Here is a 20,086-nt window from a genome sequence, read left to right as displayed (position 1 = left end):
CCAAGCATTTTCATTTTGTATTACCTTGTAAGAACACCTTGATGAGAATTATCTCAGTGCAGCATTGAGATAATTAATAGTCCAGGACTGGGCAAGGCTATAATACCTGTTTGTTTTTATTTGTGGGTCTTTGGTGTGACTGGGTGATCAGAGCTACCTCTGCTGCCATGAATTTCCATGCTGTCAGAACGCTGCTGGCAGCATTGCTGGGGGGTAGCCATACAATTTGAAACATRAAACTCAGCTGTGTCTAAGTTTTCTTAACACAAATTCCTGGAACTTTTGTTATCTGCCTTACTTTTGTTTTATTTTTTTTCATTTCAAGTTTTCCTCTGCCACAGCTGACATTGCTTAATCACTGTAGCATTTTCCAATGGATGATTATCAGCCAGCCTTTCCATGGACCTTGCAAATTGTAGATGGGTTTTTACAGCAATGGCAGACACATTATTCTTTACAATGTTTTTCAACATATTTTCAGCTTTGTTCAGATCTACTTTTATTTTTCTCTCATTCCTTACCACCAATTTTTTTTTGCCCAGTCTACCCTATCACTGCATCTCTGTTCTGTCAAATCCTTACCCTGCCAGTCCAATTCAGCATAGGCTCCCTGTTGGATTAGAAAACCTCTCATTCAGRGGTTTGCTGTTCTCTCCTGACAAGCTGGCAGTCAAAGCTTCCTMTTTGTGAGTAACCCTATGCATTATTTTAAATCCGATAGATCATTTCTGCCAGAGAGCCTTCATCAGCATAATGTGTCTCTTTTCTCTCATCTCAGTCATCCGCTTCCTCTGCATGTCCCATTGCATTCTCAGGCCTCAGCACGCTGTTCTCAAGTGTCTTGGCAATGGAGCTCATCTCCTGCAGGGAGAGGAATCACTGTGTCCTAGCTTGCTGCATCTCTTGATGTGGGATTGAGTTTCAGTAATCAGGACACAGCTTGTGCAAGGAGGCTGGTATTTCAGTTTCTTCTAGATGAATAAGGTTCAGAATAAAAGGCGAGTACAAACTCTAAATCTTCTTAGCAGTATGGAATGAAGTAATGTAATTGATTGCTCCACGTTTCCAAATATTTTCCTTCATGTCTTTGAAGATTTGTCCCACAAGTTACTCTTGTATTCCTTGTCTTTTTGGATCAAAAGGATTCACGATCCATTCTTTTTAAAAGTATGAGCTAAGYAAAATTACAAACAAATACCTTGTATTGTGAAGATTCACCCTTTTGGTGAATTACATCCTTTCATTGTACTAGCACTCAGTACATATGGATCCTCTAGTCTCTACCTAAAAAATTATAAAGGAAGTCACAGTCAGTAGTACTCTTCAGCATATAGTCTAGTGCACCAGGAGAACAAAAGTAAAGGGTTAGATTATAGTGTGAAAGACTGTTCTTTGAGTTCTGCCTTCCCAAATTTCAATATTGATCAATTTACTTACAAAACTCACATGTAGTTACTACTGTATGTTATACTCTACAATCATTGTGTGTTTTGTTCGTTCCTGCATTTTTGGTTTACACCATATCTGCTCAGATTTATTGTAACTTAAATCAATTAAATGGCATCCTGTCATTCTTCTCTCCTCTGTATTGCTTCTCTGTCCTTACCAGCTGCACCATCTTTTCATTGTTACCTTTCCATTCTCTTCTGCATCCTCCACACCACTTCTCTGCTCCTGGACCATGTTTGTTATAGGAAGATCTTCAAGCTGAGTCCCAAAATGTTTAGAAATTTATTGCACTTTAAGTACCAAATCTGGAGATTTTGTTTTAATTGCATTTAGTAATCAAGATGCAACTTTCTGACACTGGTCATTTGCTTTGCTGAATTTGTCTTAGGGTCTAATTAATAAGAAAGTAATTCACTGTGCTTGCTTCCAGTGTCATCAGTGAAGTCCGTCATAAAGCCTGTTCCTTTTCCATGGCTAATTTAAATTAACATTCCTCATGTTTTTCTTTCAATTTGACTTGTATCTGTTTATGCTAGGCCACTGCGGTCTGTTTAAGCTGTATAAATGTCAACCTCTAATCTAGTTCTTTATTAAAAGCCTTGTTATGGCCAAATGATATGGAATCTCATAAAGAAAATTATAATAATGCAGCAGCTATCAAATTCATGCTTCAGAAATAAAAAGATTCATTTGCTCTTATTAAAAGATCTCACAATTTTAACTTCCTGGTAACCGTGTCCAAAGAAGAAGAAATGAGAAACTCTGAAAGATACTTAAAGTTTGGTAATTATCTGAGCTGAACCTTCAGAATATCAGGCTGGTGAGGGGTCACCATTTGAGTTTCTCAGGGTTGCAGCTTATGGCCAGTGTTCCTCAACATCTTCATAAGTAAGCAATTTGGATGCAGAACTTGATGGGATGCTAAGGAAGTTTGCAGGTGATACAAAACTGGGGAGAGCTATTGACTCTCCTGAAGATCCTGCAGAGAGACCTTGATAAGTCACACATCCTCACAATCACCAACCATATGAAGTTCAACCAAGGAAAGTGCCAGATTCTGCACCTGGGATGGGACAGCCCTGGATGTATGGACAGGCTGGGGAATGAGATGCTGCAGAGCAGTGCTGCAGAAAGGGATCAAGGGGTCCTGGTCGATGGTGAGTTGAACATGGGTCAGCAGTGCCCTGGCAGCCAGGAGGGMCAGCCCTGTCCTGGGGGACATCRGGGACAGCATCGSCAGCCGGGCAAGGGAGGGGATTGTCCTGCTCTGCTCTGMMCTGGGGTGGCCTCACTTCRAGKGCTGGGGGCAGTTTTAGGCACCACAATATAAAAAAGGCATTGAGCCATTGGAGAATGTCCAAAGGAGAGAAACGAAGGACGGCAACAAAGGAGGGAAAAGGAGAGAAAAATACTTTGAGGGGAAGCCGTGTGAGGAGTGGCTGAGGTCACTTGATCTGTTCAGCCTGGAGGAGACTGAGGGGAAATGTTATTGCAATCTTCAACATCCTTGGGAGAGAAAGAGGAGGGGCAGACATTGATCTCTTTTCTGTCGTTACCAATGACAGGACCCAAGGGAATGGCCTGAAGTTCTGCCAGGGAATGTTTAAGTTATTAGAAAAATGTTCTTCACTCAGAGTATGATGAGGAATTGGAAGAGGCTCCCCAGTGTTTGGACGATGCTCTCAGGCACATGATGTGATTCTTGGGGTGATCCTGTGCATGGCCAGGATCTAGGCTTGATCCTTCTGGATCCTTCTGGTCTCTTCCAACTGAGAATATTCTGTGATTTTGTGATTCGCAGGTAAACACTTGTGAATTCACTGAGAGATCTATTCCATCTTATGTAAGCCAGCAGAAATGAAGCAGTTTGATTTGTGATATTGACAGCAATATTTTGCTTGACAAACTGTTATTAATGCATTTACAAATCCCTCTCATCAAACTGGACCAAATGATAATTTGCAAGAAATTTCTCATGGTTGCCTGCAGAATGCATGCAACGCATTGGGGAAAGCAGCAGAATTTCACTGTGACTTTTATAACTGTGTTGTCTTTTTGCTGGCACATGCACTAAAGGAATCCAGTTATAGAGACACAGTTTGCATATGTGTTGGCAGTCCTTGAAGTTCAGTTTTCCACTGTATGTAGTTTTTTAACTGTATGTTAAAGAGCCTTTCTGGGTGTTATTTTTTATCAGAAGACACAGACCTGCTTGACAGCTGTAAGATTAGTTTTTCCTCTGGACCCTGTAACTGAGCTAAGGTTACGCTGAAGCATTTTAAATGAAAGGAGAGATATGCTGGAGAACTGGGTATTTAAGATGTTTTATACTTAGTTTCTGGATTTGCTACTGTGTTTGGTGAGAAAATCTTTACTATTATCAATTTAAATTAATGCTTACCTGAGGTTAAAATATCATGCATATAACTCTTACTGCAGTGGCACAGTTATCAATTGCAAACATTATTGAAACCTTTGTAAATGAGTGAAAGACAAACATTTGCCTAATCTACACATTCTTACAGTTAGATCAGGAGATATCTCATTCAGATCCAGATGCTCTTCAGCCTGGACAAGCTGATTTCTTGGATCCTTCCTGTTAGCCTTCATTAGCATAATATTTCATCCTAGTGGAAAGTTTTAATTTTGAATCTGATTTTCAGTTGAAAGTGCCCCAGACAGTGAGATAGATCTCAATTTTGCTGAGGGTAATCCMGTTTCTCCTTGTTGAAATCATAGGCTGACCATATATCTTCATTATAATAAAAATTATTTTATTTCCTTGAAGACACAATACCATCTTGTTAAACCAATATATCTGGCACTTGACTGAGGAGAAATAACTGTCATTCAGAATTTTGTTGACTCACTGGCATGTTTAAGTGTAGGAAATCTTACACCAGATTATGTGTTCTGTCACTTAAATATTGTCTCGGTTTTGAGACAATGTTTTCAGAGAAAAACGTTACAGGGAAATGTTTCCTCTGAAATGAAAATAAATTTGATAATTTTTTCCCCACCAACAAGAAATAGATGCTGGGCAAAAAGTGAAGAGGAAAAAAAGRTAATTTATTAACAAAACACAGTGCCCACAGGACACAGATAAAGAGTAACCGTTAGATCACAGGACACAGACAAAGAGCAACCGTTAGATATTCAAAAAGCTCGCCACRCGGCACAGAGAAGATGGCGACCSCGTCCCTGGGAAAAGAAACAAAAGAAAAACCCACATGGCYGTTCCTGTAAGAGTGGCAAAAAGAAAACCCGAAAACCTGCACCACAGTCCTTTCTTGCCTGTGGATGGATCAGAGGGCTCAGTGTGTTTCTGCTGCCAGCCCRGTTYGCTTCCRGAATCCCGGACGAGATGAAGCTGCGCGGCTTTTCTCTCGGCTGGATTCCTCCAGGAGCAGAATCGCAGGAGACGCAGAGGGGATCTATCMGAGGAAAAGCCGCCGAAGCTAACAAATCCGAGCCAGCTGAAACTGCAACACTGTAACTCCGCTGCACTCYRCGAGCAGAAGGACTCCCACGGYGAGAAGCAGAGAGAGAGCCGAGCTCRAGAAGCCCGGATYGCGTGGCAGCACTGGCTTTTAACTGCCCGYGCYGCCTTCCCAGCAGCTCCTGCTCCTTCCTCCGGGTTACATTTAAAGAGACAAACACCTTTTGGGCRTACATGCCAACGGAAAAGGAATACAGAACAGAATTGGCACAAAAAATCAACTCAAGACAAACATCTAGATGGAATAAACATAGGTATCTTTCACCTTGACTGAGAACAGATGCAGTGGCTGTTAACTAGTTTAAAGATTGCTATCTCTGGTCACAAATCTTTACATTCTAAACATGCTCAGTCATTCCTCGTGTCCTGTTTATATAGTACAAAAGTASAGTATTCCAACAGAGCTAAACACCTTCAAACAAAAGATAATACTCTTTCAAATAGATAAACGCTAAACTCTGTTTTAGAATTACATCATTCCAAATACTTGAAGTTTTTTTTCACTTGYTTTTTTTCGCTTGGTATTTTTAGGAAGTAGAGAAATATATTCTTCATTTACCATGGAAGTTCTGATGATTTGACAGAACTTAAGTTTCTCCAGCTATGAAGGTTATAGCTTGACAGTGATATATAATTTTTGTAAAAACAACCAGCAACATAGATGAYGTTTAGAGATGATATCTAACTGCTGTTCTAAATTAATAATAAAAAAAGAAGAAACTAAGCATAAAAAATGCCAGTTGTGCTTCAATTTCCAATACAAATAGTCCAAGAAACAACATTTAGCCCAGCTTGACAAGGTATTATCAGCATGAAGCCTTTGCTTAGATTTCTTTTCTCATGTAATCAATATACAGWGCAGCACAATTACGCCAGCTTACCCTGCAGAAAATTTTCATTAATGTTGTTCAAAAGTCTTTTGGACAAATTGCACCATTTGTAGCATGCATCCATTTCCTTCAATTTAATTTACTTACACTGGTTGTTCCCTTTTTCTTGACAGAATTAAGTCACCAGAGTTCAGTAGCTCTGTGCTCTCAACTAGCTATAAGTAGTCTAGACAGTGTTGGGTTTCCCGTGGTTTGTTCTTTATTTGTCGTTTCCTTCTTTGTTTCTCTTTTTCATTTTTTTCCAAGATTCTTGAAATCCTYTCTCTTCTTCCATGTGTTTGCTCTCAGTCCAGCACTTCTATTCCTGCTTGCACTATTTCTCCTTTCATTCCCAACAGGAGAATGAGTCTTTTGTGGACCTGTGCTTCATTACTACCCAGCTTCATTGAGATGAGATMGTATTCAAATCCCATTTTTCCTTCTCTAGGTGGAACAATACAGTTAGCTTGTTTGACGTAGGCAATGTGCTTCTCTGCACTGTGTGATTTATATTCTTCCCAAATGGGGCACTGCTGATTACCAACAATGTTCAGCTCCTCTCATTAGCTCTTCTAATGAAAGACATTTCTAAAAGGGCCTGGGATAACAGCCACACGATGCTGCTCTTCAGCCACAGGGCAGGAGTCACACAGCCCAAAGAGTCAGATTTGGGAGGGGAATCTCTGGCAGAAAGAGAATAAATCAAACTGACTGCACAGAGCTCTTTCACCAGGGCTATGAGCAGGGATGTGCTTGAGCTGATGATGTGGGAACCTGCCCACTGTGAGTTATCGAGGTTGGGTTTTTTCCAAAGGCTGATTTCTGTGGAAATCTGTGGTGTTTCTGCAATATTTGGCCATGGTTAAAATATCTATACAGGCTACACAGACACCCTAGCAACCCTCAGGGGAAGCCAAAAGCTTGGTATTTCTGCCTTTTTTTGAGAAKAAGTATACTATCACTCTGGGCTAGATTTTATTAATCCCTCCAGGCATCAATCTTATTAGGGATTTTGTTGTATGGTTGTTTGGTTGTTTATTAAGTACTAGCATGCTATCTGTTCCTGGAAACAGTAGATATATGTGTTTAGAAGCAACCTCTGTGCACACATTTAGCCAGGAAACAATGTGAGCTGATTAAGAACTACTTGTCGTGTGTTTTTTAGAGTGGCCATAGAACAACTGGTTCTCTTTTTATTATCCTAGACTTTAAGGACAAGGATACACGCACCCAAAAATTATTTTACATRTTTTACTGTCACTAGGCATTTTAACAAATGTCTGTCCAAAATAAAGAAAAATATATTTATTCTAGTACTAGTTKGTAACATTAATTAAATAGTGTTTTCATTTTACTGGGGTTTTGGTTTTTTCCCCCTGATCTATTTAATAGCCATTCCTGGTTGCAGCAGCTACAGAATAAATTATGTCTAAGTTAAAAGCTCCACCAACCTGTCTTTTAAAGTAGAGGCTTGACTTTAGGGATTGATTGGTAGCATTCTCCTAACGTAATGATAAAAATTTGAGTCATCAAGAACTTTCCTGACTAGCTTCAAATGATAAGAAGTGATGCATGCAGTAACACCAAAGTCATGAGACAACAGCTGGCTGATGCATTTTCCTTCCAATCAGCTTTCTATGACAGGTACCATAAAAGTGTCATTGGCTAAAACTAGAAATGGACAGGCCTAGTCTGAATGATAGATACTAAACCAAATATTTCATATTAACAATAGTGCTGGAATGCCAGCACTGGTAGATGGGGATAAAACCTAGAATTTGTTGTGAGAGGGAGAGAAATTTGGGATGAATAGACATTGTMGTTCCAGTAAAACCTAATAATAAAAAAACAGTTGTTCTTACATTTGAAAGAAAAAGGGGAAACAGAGATATAGAAGACCTAAAGAAAGAGAAGTATGAAGAGTGATTTTTTGAGGGAAAGAATTAAATCACAAAAAAAGAGATAAAAATGAAAGACACTGAGAAGGAAAAAGGAAAATAAAAAAGGAACAGAAGAGGTTGTCGATATCAATGTCATTCTGATATCCACTCATACTCCCATCTCCTTTTCAAATGTTTAGTTTTTTCTATGCTTGGAATATTAAAAGGTTGTCTCAGCACATAGAGGTTTCTTGTTTTGGTTTGGGATTTTTGTTATTTGTTTGGAGGGTTGTTTGTTTTGTTTTGTTTACAATTACATAAAATGACATATCAGATTTAATATCACTACCAAGAAAAGCTATTCTTGATACTTTTATGTCTCCATACTATTGTTATGACTATTTGCAAAGAGATAAGCAGAATTTCTCTTTTCAGGATTTTATAAATATGTGAGAAACATATATAATAATAAATATATTAAAATAAAAKTTGTGATATTTATGTATGAAAATATATAAATATGAACTCCAAAAAGGAATAAAATAAGTATTCAAAGTAATTTAAAAGRTTGATTATTATGTCTTGAAGGGATCTGGGAAGTTATTCAATGCATTATAATAAAAATTAATAGGGTTTATATAKATATATATATATATATATATATTAGAGACCTTTTAGGGTTTGGTGGRGAAATTCAGCTAGTGCAATAGWCTGATTTCTATATATTWTCYTTGGACTGACTGGTTCAGTAAACCMCAGGGGGAGAAAAGCAATARTGGGCACAGGTGGCACAGTTATCCCCAAGCCTGTGACACTTACGGTGTGATTKGAAAAATCTCAGCTACTATTGCTGAGCCAGCAATACTAATGCTTCCCATTTATGTAGCATCAACACATCTCAAAGCATCAARTAAAATGTTCAAAGGATATACCACCCTTTTGCAGATGGAAAACCTGCTGTACAAAGGCTATGATTACAAAGCAATTTGATGATACACACAGGAAGAGAAATGATTTCTGGTCACTTGTGTTAGACAGGTGTGCACTATTTTATTTGTCTGTCAGCATTTTTTTACTCTTCACTTTTGTCCTAATATAATTTCCAATTTCTTCTTTATTTCTCAACATCCATCTTATTAAAGGAGTTGAGCTCACTTATGACAGATACATGTTCATTCTTCTCCATTTAACCATTCCTTCTCAGGAAGCTGTCTTTTTTCTCTTTTGTGTTCCCWAGTTTAGGTTTTTCTTAGTGGTTTTCATATGGTCTTAGTAAAAAGTCAGATGTAATCAGAAAATTAAGTGTAAATTATAAGACTCTTCAAAATTATACTTATCAACAGCTAATGACCATCTGGGTATTTATTGATGGCAAGAAAAAAGGGGGGAAAAAGAGTTAATACATAAAAACATAAWCTCTTCAATAGCAGAATTTGAAATGATCATTGGTATTTCAAATGTTTAGTTMATGGCTTGCTTTTCTTATAATGTTGACTTTTATTAATAGATCATTAGAAAATTTGTAAAAGATGTGGCCAAGAATTTATTTTCCAGCAATAAAATGMTATAATGTGTTATTTTGGTATAATAAAAGGTAGTACAAGATCTCAAAATTCTGATGTATTTTAAACTTTTAACAAACTGGAAACATGTATATTCAAAACAAAATATTTTGGGCTTCTAAATCAGATAAAAAGATTTAAATCCAAACATAAATATTAATTTGAAATACTTTTCAATGTTTAATATATATATTTTTTTCAGGATCAAGAAGGGGACATTTCTATATGTTCTATAACCTTGCAAAGAACTCTTCAAAATCACAGGCTGACTATAACTTAGAAATGTTATTTGTACCATAACAAATTCATAGTTCTTATTCATGTCTTCATCTCCTAAAATCTGGATTACTGTTAAAGGCTGGGAAGAAAATTTCCTATAAAATTAGGTATCTTACAGACAGGAATTTGTATATTCCTGTATTGTGTATATTCCTGTATTTGTGTATTCCTATACACAATTTCTATATGTTTTAACAGCATTATGAAGGCCAAATATAAGTGCTTTGAAATGCATGTTTTTATATATTGTRTCTCAAAATATATGCATTTTTAAACAGGTCCAAAGTTGCAAGATTTCAGTATCTTGGTCTGCCTTAGGAGAGGTGCTGCCAATAGGTTGAGGGAGCTGATCCTTGCCCTTTCTCCAGTAACACATCTGGRCTGTTGGTTCTAGGGCTGGGATCCTCAGTTCAAGCAAGAAATAGACAGTCTGGAGTGGGTTCAGTGAGGRGCCAAGAATATGATCAAGGGACTGGGGCATCTGGCATATGAGGAGAGAGACTTTGATAACGTAGAACRTTTAGCCCCAAAGTGGAAAGGGTTAGGGTCGTGATGGGATCTTCTGGAYATAAATACCTAATGGAAGGAAGGCAAGAAGACAAAACCTCTTCTCAGTGAACAGGTACAAAGTWAAACCAGGAAATTCCATTGAAACATAAGAAAAGACATTTTTTACATTGGGGATAGTCAAGCACTGGCACTGGTTGCCCAGAAAGAATGTGGAATTTCCACCCTTGGAGGTGTAAATAACCCATTTGATCACAGTCCAGAGTAACCTGCTCTGGCTGAACCTGTCCTGAACAGGGAAATTTAATCAGATCTACAGAAACACCTTCAAGCCTCAACTACTCTGCAGTTGAGAATTATTCTCTCCCCTCTGGGGAGAGGGATTTAACTTCAGATTTGTACTAAACTCATTCATATGTTATTTTGGTRTTGGCATTTACTAGCTCATCTCTTGTGATGGTTTAAATATATTTTTTATTTTGTTAAATACATAATTTTTGTATGTATACTGCAACTGAATGCAACACAGTGATTATGCAGATGAAAGAACAAAGGAGAAGAGGAGGAAGAATCACAGTAAAGCTCATGAACAATGAATGGTACAGAGGCTGGGGAAAGAGATGAGGGAGAATTCCATTCCCAAGTTCAACATCTGCATTTTATTCRGGTAAATATACTCATGTAGCAAGACATTAGGAATCAAAAAGTAGGGGGGAAATATGTGCTATAAAAAAACATACAGTTGCCCGATGTCATCACCTTGGACACAGCTGATGAGGGAAAGAGCAGTAAATATTCAGTGGCATTCTGAGGTTTTGAAGCATGGGATTAAGAAACAAAGTAAAATGACTAAAATTAATTAATACAAGAACAAGATAGAAGTGACATGTACACTGCTGCTTATACCACAGCCTCATTTGTGATACAAATTCATAATACTTTAATTTTTTTAATATTTTTTGACATGAAATGTAGAAGCAACAGTCAGTTTAGGTTGTTTCATATGTTGCAATTTGTTCTTCAAGACAGATTCAAAGCTAAAGGCTTTTAAAAATATATATTCTCATAGAATCTGGTAAAATAGAGGAAAAATATTTCTTAAGGTTCTCTCTGTTCAATGATTGCACACAGAACTGGAGATTTGTGAAAGAGAAAAAAAACATAATCTGAAATATTTGAGTCTGCCTAATTATGATTCTTGGAGAGACATCAGTGAGAAATCAGTCATCATTTTCTCTTGAGTCATACAAGGGAGCTTTCTTACAAGATCTGATATCTGAAATAATAAATTCTATTGAATAGAAGTAATGCTTGATGAAAATTCATATTCAGAAACTCCAAACAGCACAGTTTGTCTTCTGGAMGTTTATTTGCTGAAATAAATCCTCGGAGTGTACATGGTCAATAAAATTTTACAGAGAAGGGCAAAGTTCACTACCCATAAAATTTGCTCTGAAAAGTTTAGGGGAAGAAGACTCACCATAAACTGGTTTTGGCCAGGGACACCAATACTGTTGAAAATATTTGGCAACTCAGAGATTTCATTTTCAACCTTATAAAAGCATCTGTGTCTCAGCTGGAATTCGGGATCTTTTCCTGGTGTCCATTCTTGGCTCTCAGAACTGCATTGGGGAAATGAGATTGAGGAGAAAAGGGTGACAGATGCTTTTGTAGGGATAATCCAATTTCAGCACTTGACAGCACAGTTCTTGAAACTTGTGGCTTGAAACTTGTGGAATGAAATAGAGAGATTGCCCTCATTAGAATCGACTTAATTTAGTGCTCAGAGAAGTGGTCATTGCTGATAAACAGACAGTGAAGAACAGTGGAAGAGAAAATCTGTASCTTGCAAAGAGTGCTAAAGCAGAGTGGGAGCTCTGATCTGTGCTGCTGCTGTAGAAAGCACAAAGGTCCCCAGTGCCACTGAGATGAGCAGGAGCAGCACTAAAATCAACCTGGGTGACTCCACCATCTGACAAGGAGCTCCAGTCAAGGACATCTCTTCCTTTCTTTGTCAGTCAGCAGCCCATTGAGATGTCACTTCATATTGATCAGCCCATGAGGAAAATTATCTCATTTACTGCTGTGAGATACCTTTCTTGGATCTCACTACTTGCTGATTAAAATTGGATTTTAGAAAGTGTTCTGACAGAGAGGAACAAGTCCTTCTGCCAGTTATGTAGGAAGTCTGCAGTGTCACAGATGCTCAAACCCTAAGGTCTCAAACAGAGCTGGACACATTAGTGGAAACATTTATTTTTTTCTGTCTCAAGAAGAAGGATAGGCTTGCTGCTCAAGCAAATATTSCCTCAAGGACCCATTGAGCATGATGATGCTCTGCCCATCGCTGCACTGCTCCATATCAGCAATGAACTGAGATTTCTCTGTAGGCCTTCCAGGAGGAGCAAAGCTTGTCACCAAGAAGCATTTACATTTCACACCTGGGACCAAACACTTTAGCATTCAAAGAGGTAATTTTTTTTACACAACCAGAATTTAAATTTATCACAGTTATTTTATTTAATTTATTTTATTTATCAAGGTAGTTTATCACAATAAAGTGGATGATCCTTTGCTGTACTGAAAACAAACTAGTCTGTGTGTTGCTACAGGTGTTAACTGAGAGAACTGAGAGGGAACTAAAGAGTTAAGAAAACTTTATTGCCTAAATCTCCATCTCACATTACAAAGAGACTTGGGATATACATACACAACCCAAATTCTTGCACCAGGGAATAAGAGTTTTGTAGATACCAAATGCAGCAGGACTAGACAGACAATGCGTTTTTCACTTTTTTGATTTGTAAAAGATTGAAAAGCTGATGAAATTTTTTTTTAATTATCCACATTCCTACTCAATCTTAATCTCTGGTAATATGTCCATGTCTGGTCGACGAGCTGAAGAGCTAGCACACAGCCATCAGAAAAAGGCTAAAAATATCGCAAAAAAAACCCCAGTGATTAACTGAAAAATCTTGCTACATGTTTTCAAGGATGGAGGGATAGTTTTAAGCAAAAAGGAAATTAGAAAAAAAAAAAAAAAAAAAAAAAAAAAAAGACCCGAAGAAGAAAAACCGCTAAAATTAACTGTATTTCTCATCAGATGGAAATCAAAAGATGGGTTCTTAAAATTCTTTTTAAAGATAGAAAGTTGAGAGGATAACTCTAATGTAATAAGGTCTTGGCTTTGATTTTTTATCTTGTCCTCAGAACTCAAATATACTGACAGTTAGGATAGATTTTGCTGTATGTAAGAGTCCATTGGGATTTGCTTTAGGTCACTTGTGCTTTTCTAGATAAAATTCTAGGGTTTTCAATGAGGAGATWTTYTTTATTAATTTAAGATTTTATAWWTTTCTTACTGACTTAAGYAGATCTTAATACTTGGAWTTCCTCTTTTATGTATTTTTTTTTYTTATTTGCCAGMAAGAGCTGGAATTCTGGCACCATAAGCATCAACAGGACCAAAATTTCTTTGCTATCCAGATGTGAATGGGGTTTAAACATCAATATTTCACAAGTGTATGCACATACACCAACAGACCTGCACTAAAGCACTGAATAGTTTGAGATCATTTCAATTAAGGTTAGTTCAGAGCTCATTGTTACATGTGATTTCACTAAGTGATAATTTAACACACTAAATTACCACTCTGTTCCTCATAGAAAGTGACACTTATGACCACATAATAAAATACTTTATAGCCTGTTGTTCAGATTCATAATTCCACTTTGCCTTGGGAGGAGGAAGCCACAAGTCATCCCAGTGTAGCTGCCATTAGGGGATGTATTGCCTTCCCAGCCCGTGCACTGAGATTAAAAACGCTGACAGCCTCTCATCCRCAGATGGCAGAGCCCTCTAAAGCTGTTGAACTGGCACTCAGTCAGTTGGCTTTTGATCTGGCTGTTCAGATATAAGAGCCTGTTTAAGCAGAAAAGAAAATAGGCTGTTCATGTTCAGTTAGTATWAAACTCCCTTCCGATGGGCCTTTGTGTCTTTATCTGTTCCTTCAGCTGCTTTTAATTAATGCTTTGAAGACACTGTGTATTTTGGATTTAAGGGCAGGAATATCTCTCTAACTCAGCTCCGTGTGAAACATCTCGATGCTGTGAAGCAGCCCTGTTTTTCYCTGGTGGACTGCCCACACAATAACTTATGACTAAATTTCTTGAAATAGGTACAGATTTTCTTATTTAACAAGGAATACAATCCAAATCTATTTATGGTTGTTTGGAGAATCACACTTTAGTGTAGACTGAATGTATAGATAAATAAAAGGCTTTTTCACTGCTTGGTACACAGCAGCCATTAAATTGAAGRGCTTATGGGGAAGCCCAGCAGCCTGTAATTTGCAGGGAGCTATTGTGATCTTTCAGGATGAATCCCTAGATCATATATATCGGCACCACTATTTTTTAATTGACTGCCTTGTAGATGCAGCGCAAAGCAGCACTGAGTRCAGAGCTCTTCTGCCATGGGGAAAACAAATTCCCCTGCTCTGGGCAGACTTGTGGTATTATCTGTTCAAATAAAGTAAAGAAAACAAAGAAGTGTAATTGTATTCAAAGCATAGAAAGGGAGAACTCACTGGAGAAAGCAGCCATTGTCAGGGCACAGTGGAACCCTCCAGGGGAGGGTTTCCCAGATGTGAATGTCCCACTGTCCCAGCCAGCTGCAGGACAGCCAGGAGGCACCAGGCAGTCCCACCTTCAGGTGTCCCACACTTTCCTGGGCATTGGCCCTGCTGCAGTGGCACTGGGGCAGCAGCTCACTGACATGGGGAAGAGAGGTATTAGGAGAACAATCCTTAAGAGGWGCAGCAGAGAGCCTTCAGGACACCACATGGGCTTACAGGGAGAGGTTTGAACCTGTCACGATCCGCTCGAGTTGAAGCGGAGGTCGTGATAGGTTCTTTTTGGAATCTCAGAGTGCAAAAGAAAACGAGAAGGCAAATGTATATGCTTCAAATAATCAGGACCAATTTATTTGGGTATTTTGCGATAGAAGAGGGTGAGAGAGAGAAAAGAGAGAGAGAGAGAGAGAGAGAGAGAGAGAGAGAGAGAGAGAGAGAGGGAGCGGGTATGGTATAGCTACCAGCTGACGGGGTCTTCCAAGGTCCAACGATGGTTGTCAGTCAGCTGGTAGGGAGATCTCAAGGTGGTCTCTTCGGAGGAGACTTTTATAGTCTTTTTCAAAGCGAGTGGCTGCAGGCCAGGAGGGGGGGGTTGCAAGTCATGAGTTGGCCACGTAGAATTGGCTCAGACTACCCCAAAGCAGGTGGCAGGTGTGCAGTACGGTGGGCATGGTGACCCGATGCAGATTCTTGGGGCATGAAAAGAATAGGGGGTGTTTTCCAAACAGAAGCCAGTGATGCATGGGTAGGACTCGCTGTCCCAGGAGCTGCGGCTCGGACCCCCTTCAACAGAAAAGTTCTCCCCCCCTGCTTTTCTTCCACTCGGGTCCTTTTTGGGGTGTACATGATAATCGTGAGACAGTCACGGATTTTAGTATGGTCTCTTACAGAACCCTCATACCCTGAAAAATACCATCCTTAGGGATTTAACATGAAAAAATGGTTTGCACTGAAAACATTGAAAAGTATAACCAAAAACTAAGATAAAGTAGCTTAGGGGAACTGTTAAAGGTTGAAAGCTATAGTCCTTCACATTTCATTTTCCAAGTTAGCACTTAGTGAGCAAATAATGGARTAAGTATTGTTGAGTAGGACACCATCATGCCCTTGAATGAAGCACTTGACTATGAGTGAAGTGTGTAGCTAAGAAGAGAGAGTGAACTGAGGGAATAAAAGTGCAAATACTGAAAGTAATTTRTTTAGTTCTTTGTCTTTTAAGGAAGGTTTTTATGGGGCTATCTCATTGTAGAAAAATGCAGTAATCCATTGTTTAATAAAAAMCAAGCAATATAAGCAAGCATTTCCYTTGCTGTTACAACTACTGTTATCCAGACACTTAATGTCATCTCTGAGCTGCTTAAAAATTTGTTAAAGCATTTATAGAGATCAATTAAAAGAACTTTAAATTTAACAGATACCAGAACTTCTGGTAATATAAATAAGCGTATATTTTAAATATAAATTTTCTGGAAGATATTTACCTTTCAAGTGCATTCTTAAGCTGCTTGTTAAAGGTGAAGCGAGTAGACTTGCTTAGTATTCCAATTACAAAGCAGTCCTACAGCAGCTGACAACTCTGTCTTGCTCTCCATTGTGCTGCAGTAGAGTTGAAGTGATTCACAAAGGACTGAACAGATTGATGCATGTACAGAGATTGGCAGCTGACTGTGCTGGGCTGGGGACAAGGGAAGGATGGAATTTGAGAAGAGTCATGCTATCTGGGGGGCTCAGTAAGATCTAAGTGCATTTATTTCCCCCTCACTTTTGCCTCCAGCTCATTTAAGTTTTTCAGTAAGGATAACTGGAGCATGTGAAAACARGAATTCACTTACCGAGGCTGCTGATACAGAACCTAAGGATTCCAATGCATCTGGGAAATTTGTTCACAGATTTCTTTCCTAATATTTGTATCATGGCTGCTTTTGCTAAGGACATCCAGCAGGTTCCCCTCACCATGGCAGCTCCTAGGACAAGCAGTGTGTGTATTTATATACGCACGTGTATCTCGTGGTAGGTTCCAGGACCTTAGCTTTCCATTTGTGAAAGCCAGAGACATGGACAGAGCCTTCCTTGCACTGCAAATATCTAAACTTCCTCCTTCACAACAAAAACATAAAAGGRGTGAATGTAACTGATTCACAGGTAAGCATGAGCCTGATATAGGATCAGGGTGCTGTGATATGCAGAGATTACAGACACTACTGGAATTACCAATTTGTCTACAGTCCTTTGTRGTGGAAGTAACAAGGAGACCAAGTTACCAAGCAAATTTAAATAAGAAACAGATTAGGGCAATCTGTCTATTGTGCCTATACACATTTAAAAATCCATTGTTAGGCCTTCATCTTTTACTTCTTCTTTTACTTCATCTTTTACTACTTCTTTTACTGGGTCTTTGTAGATTTTCGAGTTTTTCTATGGGCCTGACTTTTATTAAGAGATACTTGGAAACATTTTATAGTTACTCCACTGTATGCAGTAGAGTAACATATCAGCAAGCATTGCTTTGATATTATTTTAACCTTTAATTCAAATTCTGCTGCTTTTTAGAGTTCGGTTTTAACTACTGAAAGGAATGAAGTGTGCAAAACACAGCTTGTAATTTCTTTACCTTTTTCTCCTGCATGGAGAGAATGACTCAAGAGTCTCCTTTCTCCCTTCARAGAAAGCAGAACAGCTTTCAGCCTGCATTGTGCTATTGTGATGTGAAGATTCTGATTTTGCTTGTCATCWTCCTCTAAAGAAGAAGATACTTCTCCATGCCCTGCTTCAAATATGGAACAGATTTTGCGTATRCTTGAGTATATTTGCAAAAACACCATTTCTGTTTAATATTTGGCCTTATTTTTATAGACATAAATAACTTGGAAGCTGTGCTTTGCCTCTCTCTTTCATGCCAAAAAGGTGTATTAGTATTTACTTTCCATTTAAAATTCTATTACCTTTAGTACACTGACTGTTGTTGCTGAGCTYACAGAAATGTTTTGAAAGCTCTGCTTCAACTTTTTTCCTTATAGGACATATTAGAACTATATTAACCAATCATTCTGCTGTGAATCCCACATCAGTTAAGACAATCAGTTATTGGCTTCTTCAGGCCTAGTTTTGCAAATTTGTGTTTTAAAACCTTGATAAAATCCTAGCTTCTTATCCTCTCTGTTCACAGAGTTTTTCCTTCCTTTTTTTTTTTTTCCCCCTTTGTAAATTCAGTGCATCCAGACTTAATAAAAAAACCAAACCAAACCAAAACAAACCAACAAAAACAATCCTCCCCTGGAGTAATTCCTGTAGAATGGAATTTTGTTATTGATTTCAAATCCTTCCTTGCATATACTACATTGTGGTCTCCTCATAGATTTTTCCATTCTCAAATACCTCCCTTCTGAAATAACTAATAGCTATGATAAAACTGTCAATTAAAAATGTTCCAAAAAGAAACATCATTATAATTACTTATAACAAACTTAATCATATTTAATACAGTAAAGCTGACCAGATTCATGCATTTCCACTGTCATTCTRTCCACCAAATCATCTCCAGAATATTGTTTTATAGGGAGACAAGGAGTGGGGGAAAAAAAATCCGAACAAAGTGACAAAAAGTATCCCAAAAGAAATATTTGTTTCTTCAAAGTACAATTGTCTTTCCAGTTACTGTAGGCTGTTATGCAAGCTGAGTATATTTGCTCCAGAAGCAATGGCCCAGTAAAGTTCAGTATTGTAGTCCTCCACACRAAATAGAAAGAACATCAAAGTCTATTTTTATGGGAAATAACATTTGCTTATAGTTTTACTATCCATAAATACCACCTAAAAAGMTGTGACAATTTTTTTTGAGAGAAGGGACTGCAATAGAAAAATAATGTTGATATTTTTCAGATTTTTTTTTCTTTCTAATATATTGTTTTTTTCCTATTATTCCATAAGTGTTTCTTAGAGAAATGAGCACAGCCAGAGGGATATAAAAAGTAGTTATGGTGAAATCCCAAACCATTTCTAAAACACACTTCTGTTCAGTATGTTGCTTAAGCAGAATACACATTGGGGCAGTATAAAAGGTTTATTAGATTTTTTTATGAGTTACATAATTCACTCATTGCTTCACCAGTTCAAAGGGAAAAGAAACAAACAAAAACAGCTGTCCAAAGCTCATAGGGACAAATGCATTGCCCTATTCTACCAAATATTGTAATTTCCRATACATACTTAGATGCACTCTTAGAAAAAAATTAACATGGATAAATAACTGTAATTGGTTCAGTTATTCAGGAAGTACAGCTGTTCAGGAATGACTGATTATTCAGAAATACACAATTTTTTTTCAAGTGTGGCCATGCTTGTTCCTGACAAACACAGCTCAGAACATCAACATTTGTCAAAATTTGTACAACTGTTTTCCATCAATCAGTTCTCATGAAGAAAATTTTCAAGTTTACTTGTAGAAAATGTCTTGGAAAGAAAGTAGATTTTCTGTCACCATTTCAAAACATAGTAGGATGCCCTGCACGCTGCACTGAGAGTTTTCAGATTATATTCTGTTAAATGTTGAATGTTAATTTTCAAAAAAGCCTGAAACAATTTAACAATAATGCATGAACTTTCCTAATACAAATTTATGAGTGAAATGGAAGGGTAGTAACATCTGACAGTAATCCATTGSCAACACAGAAAAGAGAATACACATATACCTCTGCTATGCAGCCTTTACCTGCTTTAAGAGTTCAAAGTTCTCAGGTGACAGCTGAAGCTGGAGAATAGAYTACTTATATTCTGTGTTACAGTATCTTCAATGTCAGCTGATTTTTCACATTTATTACCTGAAATCCAAAAAAGTTGCTGCCTTTGGAGTTGATAAATATCATTAATTTTCAGTGATGATCAGTACAGCAATAAATACTCATTCACCTCCATGAATGTATGTTTGGAAATTATTTCAGCTCATGCAAGTAATGGATTTTTAACCCCACAGTGTGGTCTGCACAAAATTCTGCCAGGGCCATTTCCAGGTAGGCAATGGAAAGCAAATATATTTATTTAGGGTAGGGGGAGAAAGAATGTGGATAGCCTGGAAGTTGCACAAAATTAACTTTGCTCGTTTCAAGGAGCCTTTCCTTTCCATGTCACAGGGGATCTTTGTGCATGAATGCAACCTCTCCTAAAASTCTCTATTTGGGCCATCAAGTGCTTCATAAAGCGTTAGTCAAATATGTGAAAGTAATCAAGTAAAAGTCTAGTCAAACAAGTTGATCTTAAGCAAATATTTCAAGTGGCCTTGGGTCCCAGTTCCCAAGCAGCCTGTGTGTTTGAGACGTGGAGATGGCAAGGGGAATTAATCAGTATGATGTGTGAATACTTTCCTTTCTAAAATATAGCTCGATTTTGGAGCAGAAGAATCAAGGATTGAATG

The sequence above is a fragment of the Malurus melanocephalus genome, unplaced genomic scaffold, assembly GCF_030028575.1.
Source record: "Malurus melanocephalus ecotype Western Australia unplaced genomic scaffold, MMel_1.1 scaffold_23, whole genome shotgun sequence".
NCBI classification, from domain to species: domain Eukaryota; kingdom Metazoa; phylum Chordata; class Aves; order Passeriformes; family Maluridae; genus Malurus; species Malurus melanocephalus.
This window is presented reverse-complemented; position numbering follows the sequence as displayed.